The sequence below is a fragment of the Apium graveolens genome, chromosome 9 (genome assembly GCF_009905375.1).
Source record: "Apium graveolens cultivar Ventura chromosome 9, ASM990537v1, whole genome shotgun sequence".
In the NCBI taxonomy this organism is placed as follows: Eukaryota; Viridiplantae; Streptophyta; class Magnoliopsida; order Apiales; family Apiaceae; genus Apium; species Apium graveolens.
This window is the reverse complement of record NC_133655.1, coordinates 198190349-198216114: the sequence shown is the minus strand read 5'-3', so window position 1 is coordinate 198216114 and position 25766 is coordinate 198190349.

The following is a 25766-nucleotide window of genomic DNA, read 5'->3' as shown; positions in this document are numbered from 1 at the left end:
ACGCTGAGTCATAATACCTCGAATGAATATTATAAATAATATTCATTAAATAAAATAAAGGAGTCATACATCCTCAAATGAATATTCAAATAATATTCAATAAATAAATAAAAGGAGTCATAAGTCCTCGAATGAATATTCAAATAATATTCAATAAATAATATAAAAGAGTCATAAGCCCTCGAATGATATTCGAAATAATATTCAATAATAAATAAAGTTTAAAGTTATCGAATAAACCTTATTCGATTAATAGTTTGGAAAACTATAACCATATATAAATAAATATATATATATATATATCCATATCCATATATATACAAAATCTACTCGGGATCCTCGACTCCCGGTTTTAGAAAATATTTTCACCTTTGGGTCCCTATACTAAGGGTATACGCAAATACCGCTTATCTCTAGCATAGGTATTATGCAACGAATAAGCATTTGAACCAACAGATATATATTTCAAGAATATGAAACAGGCATGCATATATACCATATCACATGCTACAATATATCGCAACATTTGCTAATATAAACATCATGCATCTATCGCAAGATAATGCATATACATATATACATCACAACAACAGTATAACGGATAGAATACTTGCCTGAGCGACTGGGGTTACGAATGGCTCGGGACGAGTCTGGTAACCTATAAACAACAAGTAAGTTGGAATTAAACCAAAGTCACTTGTAAATCTATACTTTAACTAACTTAGACTCTAACGCTTATTCTGCGCTTACTGATTCGCTTAAGTCACTCGGGTACCCTCGGCTCCACCATTTTTAATAATTTAACCTTTACGAGTTTTAAAGCGATTCCTTCGCGAATGTCTTACCAACTGCCTAACACACTTACCATAAATGTTTCATACATTAATTAACCCTTTTTGGTCTTTAACCTATGTTTCAAAGTAAGGCGAGGGAAAAAGTTTCGTTCGCGAAACGCCGTTACTTGAAACGGTCGTTTCTCCTAAACCGTGCATCGGAATCGAACGAACTACATATCAAAACGAAGCTCGTAACATGAGCTACCTAAACATGGCAGTGGTCACAATCTAGCAGGGGGTCCTCGGGTCCTAATGTTATGCACAAAACAGTCTAAAGAAAATCGGACGTTACGACGGCTATGTTTACGCGATTACCAATATTTATACCACTCCAATTCTTTACCAATTCACTACAAACCACCCAACCATCATCAATACCTCAAACACAACTTATATCAAGGCAAAGTCAGTCCATAATCTCAAGGTTTTCCAACTTATTCAATCACAAACATGATCTACTAACCATAACTTAAGATTCATTAACCATTAACCAAGATTCATATCCAAAATCACCACAAATCCAACCAAACCATCTATCATACATGGATCTTGCTATTCATACATGGATATTTCTATATATACATTAATCCATCCATAAACTCATCAAAACTCAAAGTTCAAACTATAAGTTAAAGGTGAAAGTTGTTTATACCTCCTTGAAGCTTCCTAACACAACCCAAGAGCTTTGAATGCCTAAAAGAACCTTGATCCTTGCTTGTATAACCTTAATCTTTCATAAAAATTCAAGAAAACTAAAGTTATTTCTTGAAGGTTACTATTCACCATCTTCTTCCTTGATTTATAGAAAAAGATTGGCTTGGAATTAGAAGCTTAAACTTATAGGAAGTATGTAACTATCCATGGGGAAGCTTAGATAATTACCTTGCTAAATAGTAAGTGGTGGAGCTTGGATCTTCAAATTTTAAGAAATGGGCCGAGAGCTAGCTTGGGAAGAAGATATTTTTGTGTTTTGTTTGATGAAAATGAAATGATTTGCTTGGTTGGTTGATTTTTGTGTTGTTTTTGGTTAATGACTTAATTAACCTTGATTTTGTGTGGTTATAATTCAACCACACTTCCTTCCCTTCTATGTCATGCTTGTGTCACCTTGCACATGTCATTATGCTCCCACTTGTCCACACCTTGTGGTTTGATGATGTCACAATCCCTGGCTTCTTGTACAAGCTTGTCTCTTGGTCACTTATTTGTTTTACGGTTCGCTTATCTTTCGTTCTCGTTTATCGTTTGAGGGATCATACCCGGGATCTTATTACTTAGGTTCCCTTAACCTTTCTCAATATATTATATTCCTTTTATGATCCTCTCCTATAATCCTTTAATTTCAATCCTTTTTATCCTGTTACCTTATACTCAATTCTCTCCGTATCTTGTGGATTTCCGGGAAAAATCAAAGTGTTCGGAATTGGATTCTGACGATCTTTACATACACTTATATACCACATAGAGTACTAATAATATCCCATAAGATCAATAACAGAACCCCTACATAGCGTGGCATGAAAAGTTTTCTCGTTCAGCAAAAACACTATTCATAAGGGTTTCAAAATTTCTCAAAAATTGGGGTTATTACAGAATACGATCTTTGGAAATCCTATTAACTAAATTCGAGGCATTTTAATATTTCGCAAGTGAACATCAAGTCCTTGGAATAAAACAAGTACGTACTTTAATCGTCCAAAACATCTCCGGAATGACTCCCGGGTTTTTGTTTTAAAACTCCGACCGACTCTCGGTCTTATAACTTGTTAGATATATTTGAGATGTCATGTCTAATATGATTTGTGTTTAGTTTTCAGAACTTAACAACACGGCATATCAGGACTTACTGAAATCAGAACTTACTGGAGTCAGAACTTAATATCAGAACTTAAGGTGTCAGAAGATACATATCAGTACTTAAGTGCGGGAAGACTTTTAGATAAGGAATGCGTCTGATTTACAGGAGAAGATATGGACTAAAGCAAAAGAAGATATGCATGGAAAGAGTTAGAGGACTAGAAGACTTGTAGAAGATATCTAATTGATATATTTTAGGAGACAGAATTATATTCCATATCAATTAGAATATATCTTGTAACTGTGTATTATATAAACACAGACTTAGGGTTTACACTATATATGTTATCATTATCGAAAATATTATTTATTGTAACCTAGCAACTCTTAGTGATATTTGTTCATCACTGAGAGAGAACAATAGTTCATATTGTAACCGAGTTTATTTGAATATACTTGATCTTTGTTACATACTTGTGTTGAAATCGATTTGATTGTATAAACATTGTATTCAACCCCCTTCTACAGTGTTGTATGACCTAACAAGTGGTATCAGAGCTTTTCTGTTAACACACATACAGTAAAGATCCAAACAATCATGTCTGAAGAAACACAAACCCCAACTAAGCCCACCAAAACTCAAGAAACTCAAACCCACAGTCGATATGAGATTATTAGGGTTCCAATACTGAGACCTTCCGAGTATCCCATATGGAAAGTGAAGATGGCTATGTTTATGGAAGCTACAGATCCAGAATACCTTGATAGGATTAATGAAGGACCATATAAGCCTACCAAGCTCTCTGTTGTAGTTGCTGATCAACCAGCAAAGTCCATACCAAAGGAGAAAGGTGATTACACAGCTGAAGATATCTCATTTATTGCCAAGGATGCAAGGGTAAGACATTTGCTGCATAATGCCATTGATAATGTTATGTCAAACAGGGTAATTAATTGCAAGACTGCAAAGGAGATATGGGATGCTTTGGGGATAAGATGCCAGGGAATTGATGCAATCAAAAAGAACAGGAGGACTATACTCACTCAAGAGTATGAGCACTTTGACTCAAAAGCTGACGAGTCATTAACTGACTTATATGATAGGTTTGTCAAACTCTTAAATGATCTGTCACTGGTGGACAAGGAATATGATCTTGAAGATTCAAATCTAAAATTCCTTTTAGCTCTTCCTGAAAATTGGGATTTGAAGTCTACTACCATAAAAGACAACTATGACCTTACTGAAACTACTCTTGATGAAATTTATGGTATGCTCAATACTTATGAACTTGAGATGGATCAAAGGAGCAAGAGGCATGGAAGAAAGTCAAGGACAGTTGCTCTTAAAGATGAGGAGGAATCTCCTAAAGTCGTTGCCTCAAAGAGGGGCAAAGGAAAGGCTCTCATCATAAAGTCTGATTCAGAGTCATCATATTCTGATGATGATGATTCAGAAACTGAAAGTTTACCTGAAATGGATGTTGATGCAGATATGATTCAACTGTGTGCTCTTATGGTGAAGGGTATCACAAAGATAGCCCACAGGAAATTCAGAAAGGGCAAGAAGTTTTCCAGGAAAGGTGGAAGTTCTGATAAGAAAGGATTCAGAAAGTCTGAAGGCAAAGGATGAAAGTCTGACAGAGGAGACAAATCAAATGTCAAATGCTACAATTATGGTGAAAGAGGCCACATATCTCCTGACTACAAGAAAGGAAAAAGTGACAAAGGCAAGGCACTTGTCATAAAGAAGAAAAGATGGACAAACACTTCAGTTCTGAAAATGAGGAGAACTATGCCTTGATGGCAAATGCTGATAGCAGTACTGAAACTGATGAATTGAAGGTACCTCAAACAACTTATGCTTTTCATACTGATGATATTACTGAGTTGAGATTATATCTTAAAACCATGTTCATTAGTTATAGAGATCAGACTTTAACATGTGAAAGATTAACATCTGAAAACCTTGTTATTTAGAAAAGGAGTTAGTTTTTCTTCATCAAACTAAGAAAGAAAGAGATGATGCTTTGTATGTTAGAGATGAAGTGTTAAAATTGAATAAATCTCTAAAAGATGACTTAGAAAAGGAAAGAGAGATTATTTGAACTTGGACTAACTCTAGCAGAACAACTCAGAATTTACTAAGTAGTGGAAACTGGAAAGAGGGTTTAGGTTATGGAGATGATATAAGTGAGAAAGGAACTGTGCAAATTGAGCCAATTGTTGCTAAACAGACTACTAAGCCAAAGGTAAATCCTGTTAAGTTTGTAGTAAAAAACTGTAAAGTCTGATTCTGAAAAGATGAAAGAGTCTAGGACAGAAGTCAAAGAAAAGTCAACTTCTGACAAATTAAAATAGGAAAAACCAGCTGAAGTTAACATAGGCTTAATGACAAAGAAGCAGCTTAAGTATAAGCTGGAAGAGATTAGAAATGTGAAGAAGGTAAAAGAAGCTAGGAAAAATAGGAATGGAAAGGAAGGTGTGAATAAAAGCAATAATTATATGCCTGTTCCTAATGCTCCTAGAAAGAAATGTTATAACTGTGGAAACCCTAACCATCTTGCTTCTTTTTACAGGAAAAATAAAGATATAAACTCTTTACCTCCTAGATCAGGAGTTAAGAGTCAGTCTGTTAAGTTTAAGCCACAAAATCCTTTTTTTCATTGTGGTAGTTTATGGCATTCCATTTATACTTGTAAGGAATATCATAGTTTGTACTATGATTATTATCAAATAAAACCTTCTTTGAAGAAAGTTAGTATTATTCCTTCTAGTGAGTCTGATGCAAAGTCTGATATAAATTATGATAAACAGCATGTTAGCATAAACTCTTAAATAAAATTCGCTGCAAATTTAACAAAGTTAAAAAGGCCAAAGGATCCAAGCAAGTCTGGGTCCTTAAAACTAACCAATAGTGGTCTTTGTGATTGCAGGGCAACAGGAAAAACATCCTTGTTCTGGACAGTGGATGTTCAGGACATATGATTGGAAATAAAGCTCTACTATCAGACTTTGTGGAGAAAGCTGGCCTAGGAGTTTCTTATGAAGATGGAAACATGGGAAAAACTCTGGGATATGGTAATATCAATCTTGGGAATGTCATCATTGAATCAGTAGCTCTTGTCTCAGGACTTAAACATAATCATGTGGATTTATTTGAAGAACACTGTGAAGTTGTAAGTAATTCTATAGGCAAAATGGTTCTGAAAGGTTACAGACATGGTAACATATATGAAGCCATACTTTCAACAAGTTCTGATGGTTCTGCAATCTGTCTATTAAGTAGAGCATCAATTGAAGAAAGCTGGAATTGGCACAAGAAACTCTCTCATTTAAATTTCAACAACATAAATGAGCTAGTAAAGAAAGATCTTGTGAGAGGACTGCCAAAATCAGTATTTGCTTCTGATGGCCTTTGTGATTTACGTCAAAAGGCAAAATAAAGAAAATCTTCATTCAAGAGCAAAACTGAATCCTCTATTCTTGAGCCTTATCACCTACTGCATGTTGATCTATTTGGTCTAGTCAATGTCATGTCTATTGCAAAGAAGAAATATGCTATGGTTATAGTGGATTAGTTCACAAGATACACTTGGGTGTATTTCTTGCACAAGAAGAATTAAACTGCATCTACTCTAACTGATCATGTCAGACAGCTGGATAAGTTGGTCAAAGATTCTGTTAAAATCATAAGAAGTGATAATGGCACTGAGTTCAAGAATTCAATCATGGAAGAGTTCTACAAAGAGCATGGAATCAAACAAGAATTTTCTGTACCTGGAACTCCACAGCAAAATGGGGTTGTAGAAAGAAAGAACAGGACTCTCATTGAAGCTGCACGAACTATGCTTGATGAAGCAAAGCTACCAACCTACTTTTGGGCTGAAGCTGTGCAGACTGCTTGTTTTACACAGAATGCTACACTCATAAACAAGCATGGAAAAACACCATATGAAATGGTGAAGAAAAAGAATCCAAATCTGAAATACTTTCATGTATTTGGTTGCAAGTATTTTGTTCTTAAGACTCATCCTGAACAACTGTCAAAATTTGATTTAAAAGCTGATGAAGGAATTTTTGTTGGATATCCACTTTCCACAAAAGCCTTCAGAGTCTACAATTTAAGAACAAGGGTTGTCATGAAATCTATCAATGTATCTTTTGATAATAAGAAGATTACTGGACTTGAAGATTTCAATAATCATGATCAGCTGAGATTTGAAAATGAAGATCTAAATTTTGATTCTGTAAATTCTGATGACTTAAATCTTGATCCTGTAAGTTCTGACGGGTTAAGTTCTGATGTCATTGAAACAGTGGTAACTACTCCAAGGGAAACTGCACCTGTCCAGGGGGAGCAAGCTAATGATCCTACAACATCTCAAGACTCTCAAGAAGCATCAGAACCTGTCACTGGCTCTTCAAGTTCTGATTCATCAAAATCTGATAAGCCAAATTCTGATAATTCTGGAAACTATGATTCTTCAAATCCTGAAGGATCCAACTCAAATTCTGTAGTCTCAGAGAGCATAACTACAGGGGGAGCATCAGAAAATGCTGATGGAGACAGCATGGATCATGGGGGAGAATCCAGTCCTAGAGATCAACTTCCATCTGCAAGGAAGTGGACTAAAGCACACACACCTGACTTAATAATTGGAGATCATGAAGCAGGTTTCAGAACTAGAACAGTAACATCAAATGAATGTCTCTATCATTCTTTTCTATCTCAGATTGAACCAAAGAAAGTGAAAGAAGCTCTTCAAGATTCTGATTGGGTGCAAGCAATGTAGGAAGAGTTAAATGAATTTAAAAGAAATAAAGTCTGGACTCTAGTGCCAAGACCAAAGAATAGATCAATTGATTGTACAAAATGAGTGTTCAGAAACAAAACTGACAGTGATGGCATAATTACAAGAAACAAAGCAAGACTGGTTGCCAAATGCTACTCCTAATAGGAGGGTATTGACTATAATGAACTTTTGCACCAGTTTCTATATTGGAAGCCATAAGAATCTTTTTGGCTTATGTTTCTCACAAAAAGTTTAAAGTCTTTCAAATGGATATGAAAAGTGCTTTTCTCAATGAAGAATTGGAAGAAGAGGTATATGTTGAACAACCTCCAGGATTTATAGATCTAAAATTTCCAAATCATGTCTACAGACTTGACAAAGTACTTTATGGCCTTAAGCAAGCTCCAAGAGCTTGGTATGAGACTTTAGCTCAATTCTTTCTAGAAAGTGGATTTAACAGAGGTACAATTGATAAAACACTGTTTTACCTCAACCATGGAAAGGACTTACTTTTGGTACAGATATATGTTGATGATATCATATTTGGTTCTACAAATGCCAAACTCTGTGAAAGGTTTGCAAAGCTAATGCAGTCAAGATATCAAATGAGTATGATGGGAGAACTTAGCAATTTTCTGGGACTTCAAGTCAAGCAAAATGAAGAAGGTACTTTTATCTGTCAATCTAAGTACACCAGAAATTTACTCAAGAAATTTGGAATGCAAGATTGTTCAACTGCATCCACTCCCATGGCCACTGCAACCAAGTTAGATAAAGATACTGGTTCATCAGTAGATATTACTAACTATAGAGGTATGATTGGCTCTTTACAATTTTTAACTGCAAGTAGACCTGATATCATGTATGCTACCTATCTTTGTGCAAGATTTCAGGCTGATCATAGAGAACCTCATCTAATAACTGTGAAAAGAATTTTCAAGTACCTCAAAGGTACAACTGATCTAGGATTGTGGTATCCTAGAGAATCAAATTTTAAGCTAATAGGTTACTCAGATGCAGATTTTGCAAGATGCAAAATAGACAGAAAAAGCACTAGTGGAAGCTGCCAATTTCTTGGAGGCAGATTGGTTTCTTGGTTCAGCAAGAAACAGAAATTAATTTCCACATCAACTGCAGAAGCAGAATATATTGCTGTAGGAAGCTGTTGTGCACAGATTCTTTGGATGAAGAATTAGTTACTGGATTATGGGTTAGAATTTTCCAAAATACCTATTTACTGTGATAATCAAAGTGATGTTGCTATGACAGGTAATCCAGTACAACACTCAATGACAAAGCACATCAGCATTAGTTACCATTTCATAAGGGAACATGTGATGGAAGGTATAGTGGAATTGCATTTTGTTCCAACAGATCAACAACTAGCAGATATCTTCACAAAACCACTATGTGAAGCTACTTTTAAAAGACTGGTAAATGAACTTGGAATGGTTTCAGGTTCTTTCTCAAAATCTGCTTAGTTTTTGTTCTCATGCATCAGACTTTATGATCAGTGTTTACAGATTGTCTTATCTTCATGTAATCTGTGCTTAAATTATAATACATTAAATACTGATTGTTATCTGTTGTGATTCTATATACTCTGATAGTGTTTTGAATGTTCTGTGACTATTCAATCCAATAAGGATTACTGTGCTAGATGCTGACCTAGTAGTCTTTAACATATTAGAAATCCCATGTTTGAATTAGTTGTTTATGTGGAAATTCATTAACACAAGCAAATTCTGATGATGAGCTTGGTCAAATTTACTTTGTGTATCTTATTACTAATTCACAAACTAGATTATTTCTTCTTATCTGTCAAATTCTGATGTCAGTAAATCTTAAGAATGAACCACATGCTTGATAAGCCTCACTTATCTGAAGAAAAGAAAAGAAAAGAAAATTGAAGTCAGGTACTCCTTTGAGATCTAGAGTAAATATGTGGAAGGGAAGACCCAAGTGCATTGCTGGTATTAAGTTATATGCATTAGAAAAACAAATAATTTTTTCTTGGTGACTTTTCACATTCTCTGATTACTGGAGAAATACTTTGATAATAGCATAAATTCTGATAGCAGTTGTGACTCACTTACACTGAGAAGCCACTATAAAAAGAATGTTAAAAGATGCATAAAATGAGCACAAACAGTTGAGGTGGATTCTTGCATAAATTTGTTCTATAGTAGACTTCATAATTAATGACAGATTTTAAGCACTTTTCTTAGTTATGCCTTATTTCTAAGATGTACTGAAGTTTATCAAACTTTAATCTTTATCTGATATTTTGCTAAATGCACGCACTCTCACTCCATATGAATAATGAAAATTACTATGGTGATTAAGTTGTTTTAGATCAACAGTTAAGTGTCATTTACATAAATTTTGAGGACAAGTTCTGATGGAATTCTTATGCTTAAACTCTGAAGAAACAAGTCAGTATTTGTATGAAGAATCACAGAAACAGACATTCACTTTTTGAGTACAGAAGCCATGTTCTGATGACCGTTAAAATCTGATAATAGTCAAATTCTGATATTAAATCCTGATGGAAACTCTAATGCTTACATGGCATTATTTATTTACTTGACTTATTTGTGGTAATACTGAATGGTCATATTTTATCAGAATATAATTAAGTGAGATAAAAACAGTCATAATCATTTGGTTAGTGGGAAACGTGTTTATTTTGAAACACTGCATGTGCACATTAATTACTGCTTATTTATCGTGCCCACTAACTACTGCTTTAACTATTTACTGGCTGACAGGTGTAAAGGGTCTGTATTACTACCAAAAAGAGCTGTTGAGTGGAGAGAGTTTATATATGGGAGTTAAAAGATTTTACAATCTTTTACCTACTTTTCTTATTCTTAATCTCTCATATTCTCTCTCTCTCTCTAATATTCTCTGAAGCTATTTTCTTACAGGCCTTTTATCAAACACCTTGTGTACACTCTATTTTCTCACTTATTTCTTACAGAAATGGCACCAAAAGACATCGTATTCAATGGAGCTAAGTTTGTTCCTAACAACTACTTAGCTATTCTGAGCAAGGATGAAGCTCCATCAGAATTTCACTTCATCCAAGACTTTTTATCTCGAAGTGAAATTGGGTATGCTTTTACCCAACCAGAAGCAATCTCAGGAACTCAAGTGCTGGAGTTTTGGAGGGTGGTATGTATGATGATGGTGGTGCACATGGGTCCCCTAGTATTATCTTCACAACAGGGGAGGATGATCATGTGGTGACTTTGGCTACAGTTAGACATGCTTTACATTTGCCAGAAAACTGTGTTTACAGTCCAACAGTTGAGGAGCTTGCTCTTCAACACATGATGGCCAACCTGGATTATGAGAAGTCTTTGGCAAAGCTGGGTCAATTGAAGAGACCTCACATCAGGAGGGAATGGAGTTTCTTCTTTGACTGCATCACAAAGGCCTTTGCCAACAAGTGCTCCAATTTTGATGCTATACCCATACTGAGTCAGCAAATCGGGTATGCTCTCTTGAATCAAACACATTTTCGGTTATACAAATGCTATTTTAGGATTCATAGGTGATATGATGACAGAAGATAGAAATACAGTCTATTTTACTAGATTTTGTCAGCTTATTTACAGTTATGTTGCTCTGATGCACCCCAACTATCAAGTGAGTTAATTGAACCATTTAAACTTGCTAAAAGAGCTTTTACTGACTTATTGTCTACTGATAATAAGAAAACTATTTTGAGACCCCTCCAAATTCCATAATCAGTCAAACAGATTTTAGTAAACTCTGACCCAATCACCTATTATACCATATATCCTGATGATCAACCATCCCAACCTCCATCAGCACCTCCAACCACTACACAACCAACCACCTCTCAACCTCAACCAACTCAACCTACCATCAGAACATACTTCCAACCAGCTCAATCCCAACAACAACAACCATCAGCACCTACCATCAAACCTTCATCTTCTAGGCCTAAGAGAGCAAAGTATGTTCCTAGATCTCCACCAAGGACAAGAAGGATGATTCTAAGGGATGAATCTGAGGATGATGAAGAAGCAAAGGGTCATGCATCAGGACCTGTGCCTGTGGAAGCTGAAAATGTGATTTTTCAGAAAGAAGTAGAAGCTGAAGGGTCAACCCATCAGATAAATGTTGAAGCTGAGGGTTCTAATACTTTGAAGAAAAAGAGAACTGTAAGTTCTGATGCTGCAAAGGCAACTCCTTCTCTATCAAGGAGATTAAAGATTATGAGGGTAGGAAGGCATATGGCAAAGCCTCCATCAGAGGATACTGAAGAAGCTGAGGAAGGGGATCAGGAATCTCTAATCTCAAAGCCAATTGTAATTGAAGCTTTGCCATCCCCAACTCAAGCTAAAGATACTGTTACAGATACAGTGATCACACCTCCTGTTTCTCCACTCAAAACTACAGATAATGCTGAAGAACAAGACATATTTTCTGAAATAGATATTCACAATCTGAATATTCCTACTGTTCTTTATTTGGAAGCTCCAATAGCAACTCAGCCATCTACAGTCAATTCTCCAATCTTATAGGCTGAGATACCAACAACTTCAATTTTGGAGATAAATTTTGATGATCAGAATTTAGATGAAATTGTTCCGGAATCTCCTATAGCCTCACATACTCTTGTATTATCAGAGTATAATGAGTCTTCTTCAAGTTCTGGAGATAATGTTTCAGTAGATACTCCAGCTCCTACTCTTGGAAAGGAGGCACTTATGAAAAGTTTGTTGAGCAACCTGCTCCTATTCCTTGAGAATATACTCACAGAAGAGTGGAGTGGACCAAGAAGTGGAATGAAACTGATTTCATTCCAAGCTCTAAAGTTCTGAAAGAGCATATTGCTAAGGCTGATGAGCTGATGACAAGTTCTGATTTTAAGACTCAACTCAAAGTCACAGCTCTAAGTGTCAAGACTCTTCAAGGTCAACACTCTAAAACTCATGAAAAGGTTGACAAACTTCTGAAAAAGCTGAAAAGCTGGATATGGAGACTAAGCTTGATAAAAAGAGGTTTATCAGACCTATTTCTGAAAAAGTTGAAGCAATTGAGAAGGTTCGGGAGAAGCAACAAGCCCAAATTACTGAGGTCCTGCAAAATCAAGCCTCTCAAAAAGCTCAACTGGATGAAATTCAATCTTCAGTAGAACTTCTTCTCTCTCTCTTACAACCTGATGATGCCAAAAAGGGGGAGAAGGTAGTTAAGTCCAAATGTTCACCTACTCAAATACTGAAGAAGAAGGATGACAATGATAAAAGTAGAGGTCATGGAAAAGATCAAGGTCAAGGGAAAAGTAGCAAGGTTTCTTCTAGGAAACTAATCTCTGATGCAAGCAAATCTTCTACTCAAAAGAAGACAAGTTCTGAAGCTGCTCAAACTCAAAATCTGATAGCATATATTGATACAAAATCTGATATCAAGTTCTGATGTTCTGATTCAAGGAGGAAGTAAAGACTCTCAGAAGTTTTTGCAAACTCTGAAGCTCAAGGGAAAACAGACTACTGTCTACTATAAGGATCCCAAGATTCAAACACTTGATGAAGAGATTGCTAGTAGATTATTTCTGAAACATAATCCTGGAATGGATTTAGAAAATCTCAAGGAGGAAGAAGCTAGATTTAAAGCTGAAAAGACAAAACTAAAGCCAAAAGCTTCTGTTGTAAAGAAACCTCCAAGGACTAAGAAAAAAGGCATTATGATCAAGGAGAAATCAAATACTGAGGCATCAAAGTCCAAGACTAGATCACAAACTGAGATTGATCCCCAAGATAAAGGAAAAGGAAAAGTTGATGAACCAATAAAGCCACAGGAGATGAAAATTCCTCAAATCCTGATAAAACCAGTGTGTAAAATGGTTCAAGTTCATGATGATACTCTTGCTGAAGATGAAACTGTTCAAACTCTGAAAAGAAGGAAGATTACTGAAGAATCTAAGACAACCTCTGACAAATCTCAAGTTGTTCAGAGTGAAGAACAGCAAGCTACAGAAGAAACAACAAGTTCTGATGAAGTCATCAAGACATCAACCTCTGACATAGCTCAAGTTGATTTAGACAAGATGAAAGTAGCTGACAAAAAGAAACTTCTATGGAAAAATGTCAAACCATCAGATCCAAAGAAAAGCCAATTGCTGTCTGATTTCATGACTATTGGGTTAAATGCTACAGAATCAAGAGATAGAGCAGGTCTAGGTTCTGATGAAGCTAAAATCAAAATAGGAGTTGAAGTTGCTACTAGAGATCCATTTTTATTGACTGACAGATCACTTAAAGATATTACACACAAACACCTTGATAACATTATCTCTGTTCAAGTGGTACTGGATGCTCATGACAAGCATAATGTCAATGAAAATCTGATTCTATTTCTTGAAGATGGAAGGACATATCAAATGTTAGAATCAAATGTGCTGAACAAATCTTTGAAAGAACTTCAATTCTTTCATTATCTTTTAGAGATAAAGTTTGATATTACCAAGAGATGGTCAAATTTCATAATGAAGACCATAAGAGATAAAGCAAGAATTTCTGGTTCAAGGGTTACAGAATTCATTCCTAACATAGTTGAAGATGGTGGAAGTGAAATTCCAATGAAGAAGGATTCTGCTAAACTTGAAGTGATTTTGAAAGAGAAATGTCTATGCTACAAAGAAGACTCTTCTCATCCAAGGGTAATAAGACTGGGAGATGGTTTAAAAAGAAACCATATCTCTGCTCTAAGGACTGCAATCTACCAGATTGGAAGTCAAGATGAAGAGATGAAGCAAGTCAAGACTACAATAGCTCAAGTCCTGAGGAATAAAGAAGAAAAGCTGATATCAAACTTTGTCAATAATCACTTTGGATTCAAATTGACTCAGTGAAATTGGTAAAAGCTACAAGGACTGTAAGTTGTAGTTAGTTATCTAGTTAAACTCTTATTGCATTTATACTTAAATGTTTTTGACATCATCAAATCTATTAACTTGTATATTTTGCATAATTTACAAATTGGGGGAGATTGTTAGATATATTTGAGATGTCATGTCTAATATGATTTGTGTTTAGTTTTCAAAATATAACAACATGACATATCAGGACTTACTGAAATCAGAACTTACTGAAGTCAGAACTTAATATCAGAACTTAAGGTGTCAGAAGATACATATCAGTACTTAAGTGCAGGAAGACTTTCAGATAAGGAATGCGGCTGATTTACAGGAGAAGATCTGGACTAAAGCAAAAGAAGATATTCATGAAAAGAGTTAGAGGACTAGAAGACTTGTAGAAGATATCTAATTGATATATTTTAGGAGACAGAATTATATTCCAAATCAATTAGAATATATCTTGTAACTGTGTATTATATAAACACAGACTTAGGGTTTACATTATATATGTTATCATTATCGAAAATATTATTTATTGTAACCTAGCAGCTCTTAATGATATTTGTTCATCACTGAGAGAGAACAAAAGTTCATATTGTAACAGAGTTTATTTGAATATACTTGATCTTTGTTACATACTTGTGTTGAAATCGATTTGATTGTATAAACATTGTATTCAACCCTCTTCTACAGTGTTGTGTGACCTAACATAACTTATACATCACGCTCTACTGTAGCATTAATATTCTTAAATAAAACACCTCCGTAAACTTCCGGGTTTTCATCAAATTATACTGACCGATCCTCGGTCTAAAATATGTACCTCATATATACAACGCTACTCTCTAGAGTTATCAATTGAAATTCGGTAATATTCATATACCAAAATCATTAACATATCATATGATATTATATATCACAATATATCATAATACAAAATTATGTATATATATCATTTATTTGAAAACAAACACAACACAACAGTTATAAAAGGTTGGGTTTGAAAACTTGCCTGGAGTCCAAGATATGTTTCCCGACTTCCTCTCGTTCCAGGTTTTCTAATCAACAAACATCATAATCTTAATCAGCATTCCTACTCTCATCACCAACTTATATTCCACTAAGTTCAATACTTAATAATTTTCAATATTTGACCGACTCGATATAAGTATCAATCCTTGGTCGAAACGGACGGTCAAAGTAATCTTCTAGAGTTGACTTTACCAAATGTTACTATTACGCGACTCACACTCTATCATTTTTAATAAATCATAAAATTAATATTTTAATACCAAACCACCTCGAGAAGCTTCTTGAGTGCTTTTAATATTTATCATAAAAGTTTCATTTTGATAAAATGAATTTAATTAGGTGAAAAGCATTTTAAAAGTTCGGTCAACTACGGAGTTTTACTATTCATACCGCATCCACTAAAATGTTGATTTCTCTCAAACTGTTAACTCAATTTGACGCACCGTTTTCGCGTGCACGATCTAGAAAAATTTTATAACATATTATTTGAAAATGGTTTTCTGGGCAGAGTGCTAAAATCCCGAAGAAGCAGTTTCTAACAGAGGTTGTTTTTGATGTTCGTACTCCACGCGACCTCGGCTCCGACATTTATATAAAAATGAAAAATAAATATTTTTACTTTAAATTTTTATGGAAGTTAATAAACTCTATGTATTACTCTCTTTTAAAATTTCATTATTTTTAAATATTTTGAAGTTGATCATTTCTATTTACAAAGTTCGTAATTTGTAGCAGTTTTTGTCGCGTAAATCACTTTTACTAAAATGGTCATAACTTTTGATCCGTAAATTAAAATCAAGCGATTAAAGCTCCTAAACTATCCTCATAAAATTTTCTATCATAATCAAGTCTCACTTTTCAAGAAACTATAGTTTATACATTCGGTAACTTCTGCAGAAACTGAAGTTGAGTTTTGTTCGTTTTAACGAGGTTACGATTACAACCCGAGTTTCGTTTATGTCTTAAATCATTATACCACCATCAACAATTATCAAATAATAATCTCAACACTAACTATTCTAAGAACATCATGTTCTTGAGGCAACAATCATCAACCTTAAAATTAGTTAACTAAACATCAAGATAATATCAAATCAATCATCAAAACCATACTTATATCCAAGATCCTTATTTTTCTTGAAACTTAAAACTTAAACAAATTTTGGATGAAGGTTTATATCTTTCTTTGTATCTTGGAAGGTTCTCTTCTTTATGGTTGAACCGTGGGAGGGATTGGTTGTGCTCGTGCCATGAAAATCAAGAAAACAAAAAGAGATTTTCAGAGTTACTATTCACCACCAATTTAGAGCAAAGATTTGAATATGCTATACTAATCCAATGACCATGAAATTTTGAACGTAACTTGTGCATGATATGAGGAAGAGTTGGTAAAAATTTGGTGATTTTTGAATGAATAGAACATGAGATATGAATTTTTCTTTCTATGGTGTTCTTGAAATCAGCATTGTGTTTTGAAGAGAGAGAGAGAGAGAGTTTTGTTGCTTCTTGGAAATGCTTCTCTTGGAAGATTTGTGAGATATGATCTAGTATATATCCTAGTACTACTAAATACATGAATATCTTGGCTATCATCCTAGGTTTGCAAGCTATTCTACTTAATTTAGACTTTAGGTTTACTATTACTAGCCTTTAAGTTATCATTTCCTATCTAGCTAGGTTACTATTTGGTTTCTTGACCATGGTTAGTTTCTTACTCTAGTTATCTTGTATAGTTAGTTTGGTTTGATACGTTTATTTATTCGTTTACGCGTTCGCTCGGTCGCTTATTTGTTTTCGTAATAAATTCTCGTAAACGGTTCGCGGTGTAAATCCTTTCTTATATATTCTTTACATTTTGAAGTATCGTACTTGGATTTGAATTTGTATGATTTTAAATTTATAATTATATTGTGATTTTCGTAATCCTTGATGGTTTATAGATACGGTCGTTTTTCAAAGTTCGTTTTCTTCGAAAACTAATAGTGTTTACATACACTCATTTGGTACGTATAATCAAGATATCAACTCGGAATCTTAAATTAAAAACTCGTATATGATGTGGTCGCAAAAAATTTTATTAAACCGCAAGGTTACTATTCATAAAGGTCTTTTATCGATGTCAAAAATTTGGGTTTTTAAAGTCTTCCCCCCTTAAAAGGATTCCGTCCCGGAATCAGTTTAGAAATAGGCGGGGATACGCTTTTCACATGACCATCTCGACTTATCAGGTTGACTTCACAGTATTGGATTTCTTCATAAAATTTCCACTCGTACGCCAAATATATTTTCGGGTACTCGTTCTTGTAAACCTATGACCTCTACACATTACTCCACATACGCTAAGTCTGGCTGCAAGTTCATTAGCTCATTTTAAATCATATGTTTGGCGTTGACGGTTGAATTTCCTAACCTCGATTCGTGGTACTCGTTATAAACTTGGTGACCGTTCGACGATGGTGCTAATTTATAAGCCAACTTTCTTAGTCCTATAAAGATTTCAACTAGTCCAATAAACCTTGGGTTCAACATTTCTTTCCCTTTCGAATCTCATCACTCCCTCCCCGGGAGCCACTTTCAACAATACTTGATCTGTTACTTCATACTTTCTGTCTTTATAATTCTGGTGCGCATATCTCTATTGTTCATCCTCGGTTGCCACTAGCCGGGTTCCGATAAGTTCTAGAAATTTCTTTGGTATGTAAACTCATATATTGTATAAGTATCCTTCGCTTACCAACTTCTTCCTGAAAGGAATATGTCCTAAGTCCAATCATCTATTAGGATTTAAGAATAACTTTTATGTAATCTGTTTTGATTTCATTGATATTAATAAAAGACTTGTTTTGTTTTTATTACGGGCTCTATCTATTTAAGTGTTTAAATAAGATATACCATAATTTAGAGTAAAGCTTTTATGGATTATGATGAGATCATAATAGTGAGACCTAAAAGATGATAACTCTAAACTTAAATAGTTCCTGCTCATAGGATTACTAACTGGTAATTAATAATCCGCAAAGATCGGTACATACTATGCTTGCTTCATTATGAAGGATGTCTGTTCTCATAGACATTTGTGTGGTGACACTATAGCTAGTATGTAGGTGCTTATTATAGAATAAGTTCACTGAACATGACTCGCACAACTGAACAACTGATGGAGTTCACTCACGTGTCAGCAGTTGTCCATAATATTCTTTATGGACGTGGTGCTTTAAATAATGGTCTGTATATATGTGACATAATTTACTTCAGATTGAACAAACTAATAAAAGAAAAGGGATGATTAAAATCTCACTTCATTGTGGAACTGCAGTCTCCATTTAGTAAACATGGAGAGAGGGCTGTAAATTTGCTAGGAATGGTACACACAGATGTATGTGGACCAATGTCTACGCAAGCCATGGGTGGATTTTCATACTTCATTACTTTCATGGATAATAGATCTAGATTCGGATATGTGTTTGATGAAACACAAGTCTGAAGCCTTTGAAAAGTTTAAAGAGTATAAGTATGAAGTGGAGAAACAAACCAAACATAGTATTATAACTCTTCGATTAGATCGAGGTAGTGAATACTTTAATGGAGTGTTTCTAGATTATCTCAAAGTAAATGGTATAGTCTCCCAGTGGACTCCTCCAGATTGGTATCTGAAAGGAGAAATCAAACTTTGTTAGACATAGTTCGGTCCATGATGAGCTATGCAAATCTTCCAGTATTCCTATGGGGTTACGCATTGGAAACCTCAGCATATTTACTGAATAAGGTGCCTTCCAAATCTGTTCCTCAAACTCCGTATGAGATATGGAAAGAAAGGAAACCGAGTCTTAAACACGTTAAGATTTGGGGATGTCCAGCTTATGTCAAGTAAGTTGACCCAGATAAGCTGGAATATCGATCCGTAAAATATAGTTTTGTGGGATATCCTAAAGAGACTTTAGGGTATTACTTTAACACCGATCATCGGGTGTTTGTCTCCAGACATGCTACCTTCTTGGAAAAGGAGTTTATCCTTGAAGGAAACAGTGGGAGCAAAATTGAACTTGATGAAGTTCAAGAAGCACAAACTACTTCGGATCAAGTGGAAACACCTGTTCTGACTGAACAACCTTTTATGGAACAGCCCATTCATAGAACAGGGAGAGTGTCTCGCCAACCTGAGAGGTAATATGGCCTTGTCATTGAGAATGACAATGAGTTGTCGATCATTGATGATGACGACCCTGTGACCTATAATGAGGCTATGAGTAGTGTTGACTCAGAGAAATGGCATAGTGCCATGAAATCCAGAATGAGATCTATGTATACGGGATACAAAAGAATGATTAGAGCAGATGGCCAGGTGGAGACCTTTAAGGCCAGGCTTTTGGGAAAAGGATTCAAACAAAGGCAATGGATTGACTTTGATGAAACCTTTTACCTGTAGCCCTGTTAAAATCAGTTCGGATTTTTCTTGCGAATGCTGCTTACTACGACTATGATATCTGGCAATTAGCCAGATGGTTTTCTTTCCAAGAGAAATGAAAACCTAGTGTGTAAGTTGCTGCAAACCATATGTGGTTTAAAGCAAGCTTCTCGTAGATAGGACATCCGTTTTGATGAGATAATCAAAGAGTTTGGTTTTATGAAAAATGTAGATGAACCATGTGTCTACAAAAGGGTTAGTGGGAGCGCGATAACATTTCTTGTGTTGTATTGAATTAGAGTTGACACACATAACAACATAGCAGACCCACTCACAAAGCTACTTTCTGAAAGTCACTTTGATCGTCATAAAGACTAGATGGATATTAGATACCAGAGTGATTGGCTTTAGTACAAGTGGGAGATTGAAAGGAATATGTCCTAAGTCCAATCATCTATTAGGATTTAGGAATAACTTTTATGTAATCTGTTTTGATTTCATTGATATTAATAAAAGACTTGTTTTGTTTTTATTACGGGCTCTATCTATTTAAGTGTTTAAATAAGATATACCATAATTTAGAGTAAAGCTTTTATGGATTATGATGAGATCATAATAGTGAGACCTAAAAGATGATAACTCTAAACTTAAATAGTTCCTGGTCATAGGAATACTAACTGGTAATTAATAATCCGCAAAGATCGGTACATACTATGCTTGCTTCATTATGAAGGATGTATGTTCTCATAGACATTTGTGTGGTGACACTATAGCTAGTATGTAGGTGCTTATTATAGAATAAGTTCACTGAACATGACTCGCACAGCTGAACAACTGATGGAGTTCACTCACGTGTCAGCAGTTGTTCACATAGTGATAGTTGTACAAGTATCCTTAGACTTGAGGTCATCATAGTCATCTTGTGTACACTGAACTATGCTTTGGTTTAGTTCTTAATCTCCAGGGACAATTATTAGGGCTCTACTGGGTATAGGAATTTGTACACGAAGATAGTGTATCATCAATAAAGGATCTACCCCTCCCAGTGAAGGAAGCGAATATTCAAGGCTGATCCACTTATGCTAGTTCAGGAATCTCTGGCAAGAGTAAATGAAATTAGAAAGGAGTTTCTAATTTGCATAGAACTAAGCATAGTAAATGGTAAGCAAGTGATTAAATTAGATAGGCTTGACACGAGATCCATGCCTTGTATTTAATCAGGACATTGTAGGGTAGAAGGAGTTTATTGTACGGTAACTATTCACTGAATAGGTTCTAGGTATTCTAAGCAGAGAATTCATATTATCCGGATAGTCGCGATATGCTGAGAAGTATCCCTCACGATGTAGAATAAATGTGATTAATTAATTAATCATATTTAATAAATTAGAGAATTTATATAAATAATGATAAAATAGTTTTATTATTATTTATTTCTACTACCGGCTTAATATTGAACCTACAGGGTCACACCATAAAAAGAGAATGATTTAATGGTGGAGGAATTAATTAATAATGGCTAATAATTATTTATTTGTGAAATAAATAATTAATTGGCAAATTTAATAATTGATTAAATGAGATTTAATTGATTATAAATTAATTAAGAAAAGTTCTTAATATTATTAATTAAGGATTTAATTTTTTGGAAATTAAATCAAGAGAGAGAATTATTTCTAAAGTGTTTAGAAAAAGGATTAATAATTAAAAGGTGTTTTAATTATTAATGAGAATAATAAATGGGATAATAATAATAATATTTATGGGAAAATTTCAGCTGAAAATTTTGCCTATAAATATACTATTATAAACCCTATTTTTATTTCAACCCCAATTTTTATAAAAACCTAATTCTCTCCACCTCCTCCTCCTCCTTAACGTCGTTTTCTTGGTGGATACCGGTGTAGTGCTTCACGTTTGAGGAGCAGCTGCTAAGGATCTCCGATCGATGCTCTTGGATCGCATATTAAAGGTTAGTAATCGATCCATATGTTTTACCACGATTTATATCCTTTTATTTGGATTTTGTATGTGTAAAAGTGTTTTACCATGCCTCCGCTGCGATTAAAATCCAACACTTCCCAACATAAGGGAGAACGATTCTATCTTCTGTACAAGGCTTTATAGCCATTCCAATGCCCGCATGATAATTCGTTATTATCGGTAATTCGATTAACGTCAACTGGTCACTTCATCTTCCTTAAAAATCTATAATATAGACTATTAGCGCATCTCCTAGCGTTTGGAATGGTCCTTCAACTTATTCGTTTCCCCCTTCATCACTCTTACCAGTGCTAGAGTTGCGTTCCCTAATATTTGCTCATTTCAGCGCATCATCTCTATCGATTATTTTATATAAGAAGTTCCCATTACATTTCTTCATGCTCGTTTTCGGTTACAAGTTTAACGTCAGATTTTAACATTTATTCTCGTAGTAACGTAAGGCACGTCGGGTCCTGTTGCCATCTTGAAGGAAGCACCATTTCATACACAATTGATTGATAAGTTTTAGAATCGTGGAACACTCAACTTCCGCTATCAGTCAGACTTCTTTAATCATTCCCTGTATAATATTTATAGTACTATGATACCTTCCGGGTTGTATTCGTTATTCTTGCTAGTGCCTTAGACGTATTCGTGTTTATTGGGAACTACTACTAGTGGCCTTTAAAAAGGAATGTACGATCTTCTCTGCCTTTTTTTAGCTCAACCAATGACATCCTTCATTCTTCCATGTTGTCCATCATAAGGGATATCGGCGGCTATTTTCCTTATGCTCGCGCGGTAAGTATACCTGTACGAATTTTCTGTCAACGATAGCCGATTCTCCTAACCGTTACAAATTAAAGGAAAGCCGATAGACGTATCTTCCAGGGTCTGGATAGTCCTCCCATTCTACTTGTCTATTTTAGAGCTCTAAGTCGTGCCTCTGTTCGTCCTTTCTCGCAAAATATCTTGGGAAATAATCCGACAGAATTAATTCTTGGGTCTTTGCATGGCGCGATATCACGGGGTCTCTCTATCACAAATTATCTCTTTTGTGTTCATAACAATTTTATAGAGCGGGGATCTATCATTTTCATAACAATTTTCTCATAAGTTAAACTCTTTATCCCTTTCATTGCGAACCTAATCGCAATTATTCTAGATTATTATTAAAACACCTTGTGTCACGGTCCTTAAGCCGCATAGACATATCATTATACTTCACACAAAATCCTCTTCTTATCGCCAGGTATTGCAAACACGGGGTTGTTACTAATATTACTTTCACTTTTTCAAAATCCTATTCCTCGAATTCATACATGCTTCATTTTTCCCGAATTCATTAGTACCTATCCCAATAATATTTCATATAAGCGTACCTCACTAATCACGTTGGTATCTCTATTATCGTTCTTCTATAAATATGTCAAAGATACTTATGATAATAACTAAATATGGTATTCCCTTTTTTAAAACAACTTACTCATCACGATGCTCCGATTACACCACCATAGCACTGAGTTTTCAGTCCCATATTACAACAATCGGTTCTCAACTATACTTCTCTTTGTTCGGAAGGCAATCATCTTTGGAAAATGATTTTCATGATATCGATGTAATTTAGAAAATCTTAACAAGATTTCAAAATCTAATATTTGAAGAAATAATGAGCTCTGAATAAAAGAGTCAAAATACTCAAAAGATTTATAACTTGGAAGAAAAATACAACAAGGATTATCCTTCTATGTCCTTAGAATTTTATATTATGATATTATAGAGAATATCCCTTGAAAGCAATGATTGCTGAATAATAACATCATACGACTGGTACTTGTAAGATTTCCACATTAAAAAAATACTTTTCTTTTCGAATAATGAAAGAGATTTCGAATAACATTCTCAACCAAAAGTTAACCATCGAGGTTTCAAAGAGATGCTATTTTGAAAGAAGGAATTGTATTCAATGATTAACAAACAAGGAAGTATATTATTCTTCAATCACTTTAAGATTTTAATTGGATATTCGTTATATAAAAGAATAAAACATTTCATGAACAAAATATTTCATAAAACTGAATCTGAATTCTCGTTTGAGTGGCAAACCTAGTTAGGTCTCAACTAAATCATTCTTTGAAAACTTCATCAACGATTAATCTTACATATATAATGCATTGTGTAAAAAAAATTGATTGGAAGTGGAATTAGAAAATTAATAATAGTCCATATCAAGCAATATTATCAACCGGCTAAGAAAATGGCCAGCTCAATCGGTTTGGCCCATAGCAACTAGCTAGAACGATTAGCTAGGCTTTCATCATATTAATTAAAATTTTGACTATTTAGGACATTAACTAGTCGTTCATGAGAACATATACAACTAAGCATATATCAGTTTGTTCGAAAAAGAAAATCTCAATATCGTAACCACTAAAGAATTTGTGGCTACCTGGATGACGATTTCAAATTAAAGAGTTTTCCAATTTGGGTCGAGAAAGGAAATTATAACTTTGAATCGAGTGGTCTTGGCATCGGAATAATCGATAGTCTCTCATCAAATATTTCTTGCCAATAAAATGGTACACTTAGAGGTGCCCTCGTTCACATACTTTATCAAATTCTCAAATAGAATTGAATTCGGAATACTAATATCAAATTGGTACCCTTACTATGATTTCAAAGTTCAATATACAATTTCATCCCGATTAGAAGAAAAGGATTCCTGAGGAATCCATGGATATTAAATCATCCATATTTTTAACAATTTGTTAGATATTTACGATCTCGACTGAGAAGCGTAAGTATGAAAGAAAAATTAAATGAAGATATTCATTATGAATATTCGTCGATAAATTGAGGAAATTTATATAAAAAAAATTCATTAGATAATTGAAATAAAGTGTAAATAGCTCTGAGCCAAACAAGAAGATCATAATCTATGAATGAAGATTCGTGGATCAACTAAAAGAATTGACAAGTCTTAATGCGGAGAAAGACTATTCAAGATGGTCACATCAAAAGTTCAAAGTAGGGAATGAAAAAGATTGCCTGATATGACTTATTAAGGTAATACGAATGATCAACAGTTTGGAGGGAGTAGCGTGACAGTGAGTAGGTGTCAAAATATTTCACTGATTATCCTAAATCTCGTCATTATCGGTCTGAGGATGATACCATTTCTTCGTCTTTGTAATTCCATGTTTCAGCTAATATCTCTTTCAACATCATTTTAAAATCGCTCACTATCTTGACTTTCGCACGTATATCTGTCATTTCGGTGTTTTACCTCGAAGACCTTAATCAGAAATATTCCATAACCATCTGTTAAGCCGATAGGGGCCTTCTACATGCATCCATTACTAATTACAAGTGGGAAGTTTCCCCTGGGAACAGATCAAAGAAATCTCTCAGGGATCTCAATGCAGTCCATAAGGTCGGTGGCATGTGTGTGTAATTGAACATACGTTACCGAATATATTGAGGTCTACGAATATATATACATAGTCTCTGATATTATTTATATCGAAGAATTCCGCTCTAGACTCATTGGTTTATTCTTTTAAAAGGTTCTAAGATCGAACCATCGCTCGTTGTAATCTTACGCCATTTAATTGTAGACATGCCATCGATTCTCGATGCTCTTGATTTTTGAGCTAAGCCATCATAACCTTATATGTTAAGCGCACTAATAATATAATGTAGTGTACTCATCTTACGATAATATTCGTATATTGCGTTCAAATCTTCCTTAATGGAAATAAAATCTTCAAGGGTATATTGGACACTATCTCTGCTGAATTCGCTCTTTATACGGTATTCATATCCTTATCTTTAAAATAATACCTTTAACTAGTTGGGTAGTAACTTCAACTGTATATTAATAATTAGACTTCATGGTCCTCACATGTGATGCCCCTTCATGGGCAACCTATAAAGAACTACGAGTAACAAAGCTCGTGTTGTCCAAATGAACATATAGTGTTGATAATACTGTCTTTACCCAAATGCCCTGGAGACTCAGCTCC